The 12,662-nt window shown below is 36.7% G+C and overlaps 1 protein-coding gene across 2 annotated transcripts in view; it reads left to right on the top strand.

Annotated features, from left to right (window-relative positions):
* Positions 1-8,470: 8,470 nt before the first annotated feature.
* LOC145685977 (solute carrier family 53 member 1-like) overlaps positions 8,471-12,662 on the top strand; it is a 178,176-nt gene continuing 173,984 nt past the window's right edge. For both annotated transcript variants that reach the window (XM_081758777.1, XM_081758778.1), the window contains exon 1: positions 8,471-8,598. The gene's annotated coding sequence lies outside the window, so the exon portion shown is untranslated. The remainder of the gene's footprint in view (positions 8,599-12,662) is intronic.

Here is a 12,662-nt window from a genome sequence, read left to right as displayed (position 1 = left end):
TTCATGTATGAACAAAAAAAATTGAAGAGAATTTGAGACATTGAAGCACGGCCTTTTTTTAAAATTAGGTGATTTAACATGGAAAAAATACAACACATTTTTCTTTTATCAAGTAAACAAACATGATTTGCTCTTCACTAGAAAGAGTTTTATTATATTATTAGCTATTACGGACAAACGATCGTACATTTCTACCTTCGTTTGCTGCATGAAGTGTCCCTACATTTTGCTTTGGATAGCTTGTAACCAGTCGTTCTTTCAGAAAAAAATGTTCCGCGGGGGCACGCTTAGTATTCCGGGGGTCACTGCTGGTTCTAATATTATACACTTATTTTGATCTCCTCCGGTGAGGCACTCTCAAAGCCCGGGGGCAGTTCCCCCCAAAAACATGTCTGGAAGAAACACTGCTTTTAACCCTACTCACTAGAGTAAGTGGAAGTTTTGCTAGTAATAAAGAACACTGAAATAGGTGATTAGCCAATCAAGGGGCCTCAGTCTGTAAAAGCCTTCGCAACGTAACGCAAATAATGAAACAAGTACATATAACAGCTATGCCGACTATCGTGAAATACTATAAAACACAAAATTTGCGTTACGTTGACGCAAACCGCTACGGAACGAGGCTCAAGATGTTGGAGCATTCCCCGAGTCCTCCAAAATGCACTGTCATTACTCATACAACTTCCCTTTTACCCTCCGCTCACGCCAAGAAACCGATTTCTCTACCTGCGTGAAGTTGGCCCGCAAAATCGAGAAAAAATTTAAAACTCTATATAGAACGATTGCCCATCGTTTGCCCACCCAAAATTTTTGTTTGCCCACAAACAGAACCTAAGTTATACGTAAAAAACAATTTTAGGGCCAACTTCACACTGGCACAACAAAATGTGAAAATAAAATATTGCAACATGCAAATCGATTGCCCATCATTTGCAAATGTTTGCCCACCCAAAATTTTTGTTTGCTCACAAACATAACCTAAGTTATACGTAAAAAACAATTTTAGGGCCAACTTCACACTGGCACAACAAAGTGTGAAAATAAAATATTGCAACATGCAAATCGATTGCCCATCGTTTGCCCATGTTTGCCCAACAAAACTTTTTGTTTGCCCACAAATAGAACCTAAGTTAAACGTAAAAAACAATTTTAGGGCCAACTTCATACTGGCACAACAAAGTGTGAAAATAAAATATTGCGACATGCAAATCTATTGCCCATCGTTTGCCCAACAAAATTTTTTGTTTGTTAACACACAAACAAAAAGTTATAAACAAAAACATTTTTACACCTAATAAACTTTACATGCAAAATAAAAGATTTGTAAATATTTATATTCTTTCTACATTTGGGTACTTTACAATATTAATTGCTCATATTTCTCTATTAAAACCAACTATTTTGCGGTACATAAACGGAAAATTATGGAACGGATTATGCATCCAATAGCAACAATGACACAATCATATTACTACATTTGTAGTATGCAAATTGTAATATTGCGGAATCTAACTTTTTTCTATATTTATAAATACAACAACTATCATAAACAAACAAAAAGATTTGCTGAGTAAACAAAATCATTTGTGGACAAACTAAGTCAATCGTTGGGCAGTCAGACAGGGGCAAACATAGGGCAAGCAATATTTGTGATTAGAAACATAGCCCGCTTGAATTATCACATTTAGTCTCAAAAACGTACGAAATTATGTTCCAGCTTCTTTTCTATCATTGGGCAAACAAAAACTAATGCTGGACAAACGAAATCAAGTGCTGGGCAAACAAGGGCAAACATACGGCAATCAATATTTGTGATTAGAAACGTAGCCCGCTTGAATTATCACATGTAGTCTCAAAAACGTACGAAATTAGGTTCCAGCATCTTTTATATCGTTGGCCAAACAAAAACTAATGCTGAGCAAACGAAAACAAGTGCTGGGCAAAAAAGAGCAAACATTGGACAATCAATATTCGTTATTAGAAACATAGCCTGCTTAAGTATGAAAAACGTAGTCTCGAAAACGTACGATTTAAAGCTTTTCTATCGCTGGGAAAACAAAAACTAATGTTGGGGAAACGAAATCAAGTGCTGGGCAAACAAGGGCATATATAGGGCAATCAATATTTGTGATTAGAAACATAGCCAGCTTAAGTCTCAAAACGTAGTCTCGAAAACGTACGACTTAGAGCTTTTCTATCGCTGGGAAAACAAAAACTAATGTTGGGGAAACGAAATCAAGTTTTGTGCAAACAAGGGCAAACATAGGACAATCAATATTTGTGATTAGAAACATAGAACGATTGAAGTATCACATGTAGTCTCAAAAACGTACGAAATTAGGATCCAGCTTCTTTTCTATCGTTCGGAAAACAAAAACTTTTGCTGGGCAAATGAAATCAAGTGCTGGGCAAACAACGGCAATCAATATTTGTGATTAGAAACATAGCCCGCTTATGTCTCAAAAACGTAGTCTCAAAAACGTACGATTTAAAGCTTTTCCATTGCTGGGAAAACAGAAACTAGTGTTGGGCAAACGAAATCAAGTGCTGGGAAAACAAGAGCAAAAATACGACAATCATTATTTGTAATTAGAAACATAGCCCGCTTGAATTATCAAATTTAGTCAAAAGCGTACCAAATTAGGTTCGAGTTTCTTTTCTATCGTTGGGCAAAAAAAAACTAATGCTGGGCAAACGCAATCAAGTGCTGGGCAAACAAGGGCAAACATAGGGCAATGAATATTTGTGATTAGAAACATAGCCAGCTTAAGTCTCAAAACGTAGTCTCGAAAACGTACGACTTACAGCTTTTCTATCGCTGGGAAAACAAAAACTAATGTTGGGCAAACGAAATCAAGTTTTGTGCAAACAAGGGCAAACATAGGACAATCAATATTGGTGATTAGAAACATAGAACGATTGAATTATCACATGTAGTCTCAAAAACGTACGAAATTAGGTTCCAGCTTCTTTTCTATCGTTGGCCAAACAAAAACTAATGCTGGGAAAACGAAATCAAGTGCTGGGCAAACAAGGGCAAACATAGGGCAATCAATATTTGTTATTAGAAACATAGCCCGCTTAAGTCTCAAAAACGTAGTCTCGAAAACGTACGATTTAAAGCTTTTCTATCGCTGGGAAAACAAAAACTAATGTTGGGCAAACGAAATCGAGTGCTGGATAAACAAGGGCAAACAAAGCGCAATCAATATTTGTAATTACAAACATAGCCCGCTTAAGTCTCAAAAACGTAGTCTCGAAAATGTACGATTTAAAGCTTTTCTATCGCTGGGAAAACAAAAACTAATGTTGGGCAAACGAAATCAAGTCCTGTGCAAACAAGGGCAAACATAGCGCAATCAATATTTGTGATCAGAAACATAGCCCGCTTGAATTATCACATTTACTCTCAAAAACGTACCAAATTAGGTTCGAGCTTCTTTCTATCGTTGGGAAAACAAAACCTAATGCTGGGCAAACGAAATCAAGTGCTGGGCAAACAAGGGCAAACATAGTGCTATCATAATATGTGATTAGATAGCCCGCTTAAATTATCACATGTAGTCTCAAAAACGTACGAAATTAGGTTCCGGCTTCTTTTCTATCGTTGGGCAAACAAAAACTAATGCTGGGCAAACGAAATGAAGTGCTGGACAAACAAGGGCAAACATAGGACAATCAATATTTGTGATTAGAAACATAGCCCGCTTAAATTATCACATGTAGTCTGAAAAACGTACTAAATTGAGTTCCAGCTTATTTTCTATCATTGGGCAAACCAAAACTAATGCTGGGCAGACGAAATCAAGTGCTGGGCAAACATAGGGCAATCACTATTTGTGATTAGAAACATAGCCCGCTTAAGTCTCAAAAACGTAGAAAATTATGTTCCAGCTTCTTTTCTAACGTTGGGCAAGCAAAACCTGATGCTGGGCAAACAAAATCAAGTCTTGGACAAACAAGAGCAAACATAGGGCTATCAATATTTGTGATTAGAAACATAGCCCGCTTGAATTGTCACATTTAGCCTCAAAAACTTACGAAATTAGGTTCGAGCTTCTTTTCTATCGTTAGGCAAAAAAACTAATGCTGGGCAAACAAAATCAAATGCTGGGCAAACAAGGGCAAACATAGGGCAATCAATATTTGTGATTAGAAACATAGTCCGCTTAAATTTTCACACGTAGTTTCAAAAACGTACGAAATTATGTTCCAAAAAATATTGATTGTCCTATGTTTGCCCTTGTTTCCCAGCAATTGATTTCGTTTGCCCAACGATAGAAAAGAAGCTCGAACCTAATTTGGTACGTTTTTGAGACTAAATGTCATAATTGAAGCGGGCTATGTTTCTAGTCACAAATATTGATTGCCGTATGTTTACCCTTGTTTCCCCATCGCTTAATTTAGTTTGAGCAGCATTTGTTTTTGTTTGTCCAACGATAGAAAAGAAGATGGAACCCAATTTGGTACGTTTTTAAGACTACATGTGATAATTCAAGCGGGCTATGTTTCTAATCACTAACATTGATTGCTCTATATTTGCCCTTGTTTGCAAAGCACTTGATTTCGTTTGCCCAACATTAGTTTTTGTTTACCCAACGATAGAATAGAAGCTCCAACATAATTTGGAACGCTTTTGAGACTAAATGTGATAATTCAAGCGGGCTATGTTTCTAATCACAAATATTGATTGCCGTATGTTTGCTCTTGTTTGCCCAGCACTTGATATCGTTTGCACAACATTAGTTTTTGTTTTCCCAGCAATAGAAAAGCTTTAAATCGTACGTTTTCGAGACTTCGTTTTTGAGACTTAAGCTGGCTATGTTTCTAATCTCAAATATTGATTACCCTCTGTTTGCCCTTGTTTCCCAACACTTGATTTCGTTTTCCCAGGAATAGTCTTTGTTTGCCCACCGATAGAAAAGTAGCTCGAACCTAATTTGGTCCTTTTTTGAGACTAAATGTCATAATTGAAGCGGGTTATGTTTCTAGTCACAAATATTGATTGCCCTATGTTTGCCCGTGTTTGCCCAGCACTTGATTTCGTTTGCCCAACATTAGTTTTTGCTTTCCCAGCGATAGAAAAGCTTTAAATCGTACGTTTTTGAGACTACATGTGATAATTCAAGCGGGCTATGTTTCTAATCACTAACATTGATTGCCCTATATTTGCCCTTGCTTGCCCAGCACTTGATTTCGTTTGCCCAACATTAGTTTTTGTTTCCCCAACGATAGAATAGAAGCTCCAACATAATTTGGAACGCTTTTGAGACTAAATGTGATAATTCAAGCGGGCTATGTTTCTAATCACAAATATTGATTGCCCTATGTTTGCTCTTGTTTGCCCAGCACTTGATATCGTTTGCACAACATTAGTTTTTGTTTTCCCAGCGATAGAAAAGGTTTAAATTGTACGTTTTCGAGACTACGTTTTTGAGACTTAAGCTGGCTTTGTTTCTAATCAGAAATATTGATTACCCTCTCTTTGCCCTTGTTTCCCAGCACTTGATTTCGTTTTCCCAGCAATAGTCTTTGTTTGCCCACCGATAGAAAAGTAGCTCGAACCTAATTTGGTACGTTTTTGAGATTAATGTAATAATTCAAGCGGGCTATGTTTCTAATCAGAAATATTGATTGCCGTATGTTTGCCCTTGTTTGCCCAGCATTTGATTTCGTTTGCCCAACATTAGTTTTTGTTTCCCCAACGATAGAATAGAAGCTCCAACATAATTTCGTACGCTTTTGAGACTAAATGTGATAATTCAAGCGGCCTATGTTTCTAATCACAAATATTGATTGCCCTATGTTTGCCCTTGTTTGCCCAGCACTTGATTTCGTTTGCCCAACATTAGTTTTTGTTTTCCCAGCGATATAAAAGCTTTAAATGGTACGTTTCCAAGACTACGATTTTGAGAAGTAAGGGGGCTATGTTTCTAATTACAAATATTGATTGACCTATGTTTGCCCTTGTTTGCCCAGCACTTGATTTCGTTTGTCTAACATTAGTTTTGGTTTTTCCAGCGATAGAAAAGCTTTAAATTGTACGTTTTTGAGACTACATGTGATAATTCAAGCGGGCTATGTTTCTAATCACAAATATTGATTACCCTATGTTTGCCCTTGTATACTCAGCACTTAATTTCGTTTTCCCAGCAATAGTTTTTGTTTGCCCACCGATAGAAAAGTAGCTCGAACCTAATTTGGTACGTTTTTGAGACTAAATGTAATAATTCAAGCGAGGTATGTTTCTAATCACAAATACTGATTGCCGTATGTTTGCACTTGTTTGGCCAGCACTTCATTTCGTTTGCCCAACATTAGTTTTGGTTTTCCCAGCGATAGAAAAACTTTAAATCGTACGTTTTCGAGACTACGTTTTTGAGACTTAAGGGGGCTATGTTTCTAATCACAAATATTGATTGCTCTATGTTTGCCCTTGTTTGCCCAGCACTTGATTTCGTTTGCTCTGCATTAGTTTTTGCTTGCCCAACGATAGAAAAGAAGCTGGAACCTAATTTCGTACGTTTTTGAGACTACATGTGATAATTCAAGCGGGCTATGTTTCTAATCACAAATATTGTTTGCCCTATGTTTGCCCTTGTTTGCCCAGCACTTGATTTCGTTTGCCCGGAATTAGTTTTTGTTTGCCCAATGATAGAAAAGAAGCTGGAACCTAAGTTTGTACGTTTTTGTGACTACATGTGATAATTCAAGCGGCCTATGTTTCTAATCATAAATATTGATTGCCATATATTTGCCCTTGTTGCCCAGCACTTGATTTCGTTTGCCCAGCATTAGGTTTTGTTTGCCCAACGATAGAAAAGAAGCTGGAACCTGATTTCGTACGTTTTTGAGACTACATGTTATAATTTAAGCGGGCTATGTTTCTAATAGCAAATATTGATTACCGTATATTTTCCCTTGTTTGCCCAGCACTTGATTTCGTTTGTCCAGCATTAGTTTTTGTTTGCCCAATGATAGAAAAGAAGCTGGAACCTAATTTCGTACGTTTTTGAGACTACATGTGATAATTCTAGTGGGCTATGTTTCTAATCACAAATATTGCTTGCCCTATGTTTGCCCCTGTTTGAATGCTAAACGATTGCCTTAGTTTGTCCACAAATGATTTTGTTTACTCAGCAAATCTTTTTGTATGTTTAATGATAGTTGTTGTATTTATAAATATAGAAAAAAGTTAGATTCCGCAATATTACAATTTGCATACTACAAATGTAGTAATATGATTGTGTCATTGTTACTATTGGATGCATAGTCCGTTCCATAATTTTCTGTTTATGTAGCGCAAAATAGTTGGTTTTGATAGAGAAATATGAGCAATTAATATTGTAAAGTACCCAAATGTAGAAAGAATATAAATATTTACAAATCTTTTATTTTGCTTGTAAAGTTTATTAGGTGTAAAAATGTTTTTGTTTATAACTTTTTGTTTGTTTGTGAGCAAACAAAAAATTTTGTTGGGCAAACATGGGCAAACGATGGGCAATGGATTTGCATGTTGTTATATTTTATTTTCACACTTTGTTGTGCCAGTATGAAGTTGGCCCTAAAATTGTTTTTTACGTTTAACTTAGGTTCTATTTGTGGGCAAACAAAAAGTTTTGTTGGGCAAACATGGGCAAACGATGGGCAACGATTTGCATGTTGCAATATTTTATTTTCACATTTTGTTGTGCCAGTGTGAAGTTGGCCCTAAAATTGTTTTTTACGTATAACTTAGGTTCTGTTTGTGGGCAAACAAAAATTTTGGGTGGGCAAACGATGGGCAATCGTTCTATATAGAGTTTTAAATTTTTTCTCGATTTTGCGGGCCAACTTCCAACACCTGATTTCTCTAGAGGAAACTGATGTTACCTGGCAGGCTGTTCGTATGTTGTGGGAGGAGTTGGAGACGTTGAGCGAGAGGCATACGCTAATAACTACGATTCTGGCTGGAGTAAGAAGAGAAGAGGTTTCTGCCAGCTTGTCATGTCGATCTCTTAAGAAGCGAACAGACTTCGTGGAAATAAACTAGTGGATGTTCCTTAATTCATAGTTCTCAAACTTGTATCATTGAAAGAAGAGACTAAAGTATAACATTATCAATATAAATTAGTTTATATTAGAATAACTTTATTTTGTAATATTTTAGGGCTACCGCCGGTAGGCCCGGTAGCCCACTAAATACGCCACTGGGGTGTGGAGCAAATTTTACGTTCTGAGAGAAACTTATGCATGTATAAGGGACCTGTAGAGAAGAGGTAACATTTCGGATAAGTTTCTGAACCTTGTTCAGTTCTTTCATGCCAAGAAATTATTGCTACCCCTTGATACGACCACGGAAAATTCAGACCGATTTCAACTACCATTACTTATTTCTTTATAAACTGGATGAAAATGCTATGTAAAAACACACAAGCCTAAACGTAAGGCGACGTAAGAAAGAATTAGAGGGTAGCGCGAAAAACAAACAGAATATGTAAATAATATATTACTACTCCTTTTGCTTAGCTATTTCGTTCTATAATTGTACTTAACATGAAAAAGGCACAATCCGATAATAGATAGAATTATAACAAACGTCGCTGTCGAAGCACTAAGGTGAGTGCTAAAATATGTGTCCATATGAAATAATATAATTATTTACGTAAACAATTATTTCACGCTGATTAATAATGACTGTGGCACTTTGTTAAGTAGCGACTATTGTAAAACAATTGAAATGTTGACACACAATAAATTCAAATACTCATTGTTAATGTAGTTGCAAATAAATATGCCCTTAAATAATAACAAAAATAATCTTAATTTAAGCGTGCAAGTCAAATTTAAGAGCAACACTAGAAAGAATAGTTCGAAAATTAGACTTAACTAATCACCCCTCCAACCTTTTGCTAAATATTTTAGATGGGAGGCGTATTGAATTCATTTAGTACAGGTTAAGTTGAAGGGTACCAACACAAAAATGTCTTATAAATCTTTTTTTTTTTTTTTTTTTGCCAAAATCGCATTTAACGCTTTATAAACTAGTATTCTATTATCAACTCGCGTTTACTAGGTACAGGTGAAATTAAGAGGAATCCTTAATCATGGTCATAAAAATAATGTGCTTAGCAAAAATAGTTTTTTCAATGTCTCAAAAAATCGCGTCCATTTAGACAGCCCCCCAACTCTTCCGAATTTCACCAAAATAGTCTCAAACATTTGTGCATGCAAAACCGGCGTTTGTGCTTAAAGCAATTTTAAGGTATTCAAACATTAATTGGGACGGGGATTATCTATATGACAGTCCATCAATATCCGCCAATTGGAGCTAAAATTCTTAATCGTTTGTACACACAAAAGTTTCATTTGTACACAACAGGAAGTGTGAGATATCTTTGTATCTCACCCTCCCAGCCTCCACCACCAATGCCGATTAGTGTCAAAATAATCTCAATACTTGGTGCTTGTGGACAAAGAATTCTTGTTTGTGGACGAAATGAAGTGTGAGATTTTTGTGTATCTCTATTTAGGCACCAGCTTCCCCAAACCTACCCATTGGCGCCAAAATGGTTTCGGTAAGGCTTCCGACTCTTAAATTTAGCCTAGATGGACTGGGACAATTGAAGTCAAACTTGCAGTAATTGCAGTGAGTATCCATAATTCTCTGGTCTATGATTAAAAACCAAAGAAATGAACTTATCTATTTACCGGCAGGGGAGAGGGGGAACATTGGTACGATTTTTACTTACCCGAGATTTTAGAACATATCGTCAGCTTGAGAAACATGATTTTTTCTCTACTTACTGCGATTCTTTAGCTATATTTACAATGTACAGTATTGTTTCTACTAATGACTTATCTGGAGTAAATTACATTTTACGAAAGGTATGCAATCTGTACCAATCTTTCCCATGTAGGGGCAGATTGGTACGAGCAAAGTGAAATATCACACAGACATTTTGATAATAGAGATACGTAATTTTTTGTTTTATTTTTCCATGAAATATTTTGAGATAAAATATTCAATTAAACTTCAACAAACTCAAGTATTTTAACAATAGATTTAACCCTTTTAAATTAGGATGGAACAACACCTGTGCCATGGCGTCGACCTTCGGAATTTGCTTTATAAGTCTCTAGTAAAGCTTTGTAGACCGGGTTTTTTGCATTCATTCAAATATGGAAGCATCATAGAACATGCTTTATGGTCATTTTGAAGCCTCACTTGCTCTGTCTGGGGGCTGTGACGTCACAAACATGGACGATGGGTTTAAAAAAAGGGTATATTTGAGAGAAGAATTTCAAAAAATCCTTGACACTACTATTTAACCTAGAATCATGGTTTGTACCTCGTTGGTTTCGTTATGAGACAGGCTTTCGAAATGTACCACTCAAATTTCCCTATCGTGTACCAGAAGCGGGAAAATCTCGTCCAAAATGGAAAAGGGGATTTTTTAAAGAAAAAATCCCCTTTCCCCATTTTTCTCTTCACATGTACACGATAGCGAAATTTGAGTGGTACCATGTGAAAGGCAGCCTTACGCTAAAGAAAATGAGGTATGACTCATGTTGCTAGAGTCAACACACGTGTGCCAAAAAAATCTCGATTTCTTTATTTTTTCATTTTTTACACATTTTTAGTCAATTACTTTAGTAAAGTATCTACAGTATTATCGCTATTTATCCTAAAGTCATGATACGTAACTCGTTTTCTTTGGCATGAACCAGTCTTTCAAACGGTACCACTCGCGTGTGTCTAGCATGGGGCCGGCCAGAGGGGCCCAAAATCGAGAGAAAAGGAATTTTTTGACAAAAATTTCCCTTTTTCGCGAATTTTCTTCACTATGGTACATGCTAGAGACATGGGAGTGGTACCGTTTAAAAGACTGGTTTTGGTCAAACAAGTCGGTGTATCAATCATGTCTCTACGATAATTAGGGATGAGTCAGGAAATTTTTATATAAAAATGGGTTATCCATTGCTCACATAGGGGAAAGCTGACACTATTTGCACATGGGGCAATATCTTTTCCTCTCTTATTTTTCAAGATATAACATTGAAACTTCATACAGTTATTACATATAATATGTAGTATGTTTGAGATCTTTTGGGGCTCCGTGGGTTGACACAGGGGCCAGCCAGAGGTGCCCAAAATCGGGAAAAATGGATTTTTTGACAAAAGTTTCCTTTTTTTCGCAAATTTTCTCCATTATGGTACATGCTAGAGACATTCGAGTGGTACCGTTTGAAAGACTGGTTCATGGCAAAGAAAACGAGGTACAATTCATGTACCCACAATGAACAGTCTTGATGATGGTAGTATAGAAATTCACTAAAAAGTTATTATCAAGGGAAAATATGTAAATCGGCTGTAGCATCAAAACTATTCATTCCAGGGCCACTATTTGTATCTCATTCTCTTCACCATAAAGCAAAGTTTTTTTAGTAGCATTCGCATGATCGTATCCTATACCAAAGGGGAGATATTCGCGATAAAAAGGGATTTTTTAAAAAGAAAATTACTTTTTCCCACTTTGAGCGGAAATTTTGGTACTTTAGGGAAATTTTACGAACGCAGTTGGAAACACTGCTTTACTAGAAACAAAACGGGTTATAAGCCATGATCCTACGATAAATATTCTTGACGCAATAGATGATTGAGTGAAAGTCTACAAAATACCTCAAAATGCCATAATTTAAAAGGGTTAATGACATATAGCAGCAAAAATGCAAAATAAAAGCATGTTTCATAAAAAGAATGTGAAGATTTGTGAGAATCTTTAGTAATTCAACAGACCTAGTTCAACCTGTTACAAATAAATAAATAAAATAAAATAAAATAAAAAAATCAATGCTTGCTTGTATTCTCATCAAAATTTGAAAGTTTCGCAAGCTATTTACAAAGATAAAAACGTACTATAAATGAGGTTCTGTCTCTATAAGGAAAAATAGAAGTAAATAATCCAAGGCTACCTAAAGTTTACAAAATTTTGAAAGCTTTTGGTTCGAACGTCCCCTTGTCTACAAAGGAAAAATGAAATGAAATCTTTGAGTTTTACGTCCCACGATTATGCCGGTTAAGCTAAAGGAGACGGTGATGACGAATAATGAATGAAATGGTGGAATGAAGAAAGTGGGAGAACCCCGAGAAAACCCACGCACACGGTGTTTGTCCACCACAAGGTTCACTTGGCAGGGGCTGGGATCGAACCTGGGACCCCAAGCAGCAGAGGTGAACGCTCTACCACTGAACCACCGCGGCCCCTGTCTACAAAGAAGGCGGAGCTTTGTTATTATAAAGGTAACCAAGAAGGTTCTGTTGCTTTTTCATCCCAAGGTTCAAACATCAATATATCAGCTAAGTCGTAGCTAAAAGATCAAAAATAGTCCCATCAGCATCGACGACATTCTGCCAATTCTGGAAGGCCATGGATTCCATCGCGGTAGTATAGATGATAATCGGGTGATGCAATGTCCGGGTAGTATGGCGGATGCAAGTGTTTCCCATCCAAGGCATAGAATGCTGTCCAGTGTCATCCTAGCCACATGGGGCTTAGCGTTGTCCTATAATAGGACTACCCCTTTGCTGCTGCCAGTACAGATCTGCTGGCTCCATAGTTTTTAGTTGTTCTTGAATACAAACCAACTGCTGCATTGATGCTCTGACAAGCTGGTAGCAG

The sequence above is a fragment of the Thermobia domestica genome, chromosome 5, assembly GCF_964235325.1.
Source record: "Thermobia domestica chromosome 5, izTheDome1.hap1.1, whole genome shotgun sequence".
NCBI lineage: Eukaryota > Metazoa > Arthropoda > Insecta > Zygentoma > Lepismatidae > Thermobia > Thermobia domestica.
Note: the sequence above shows the minus strand (reverse complement) of the source record. Positions and strands in the feature narration are given on the sequence as shown.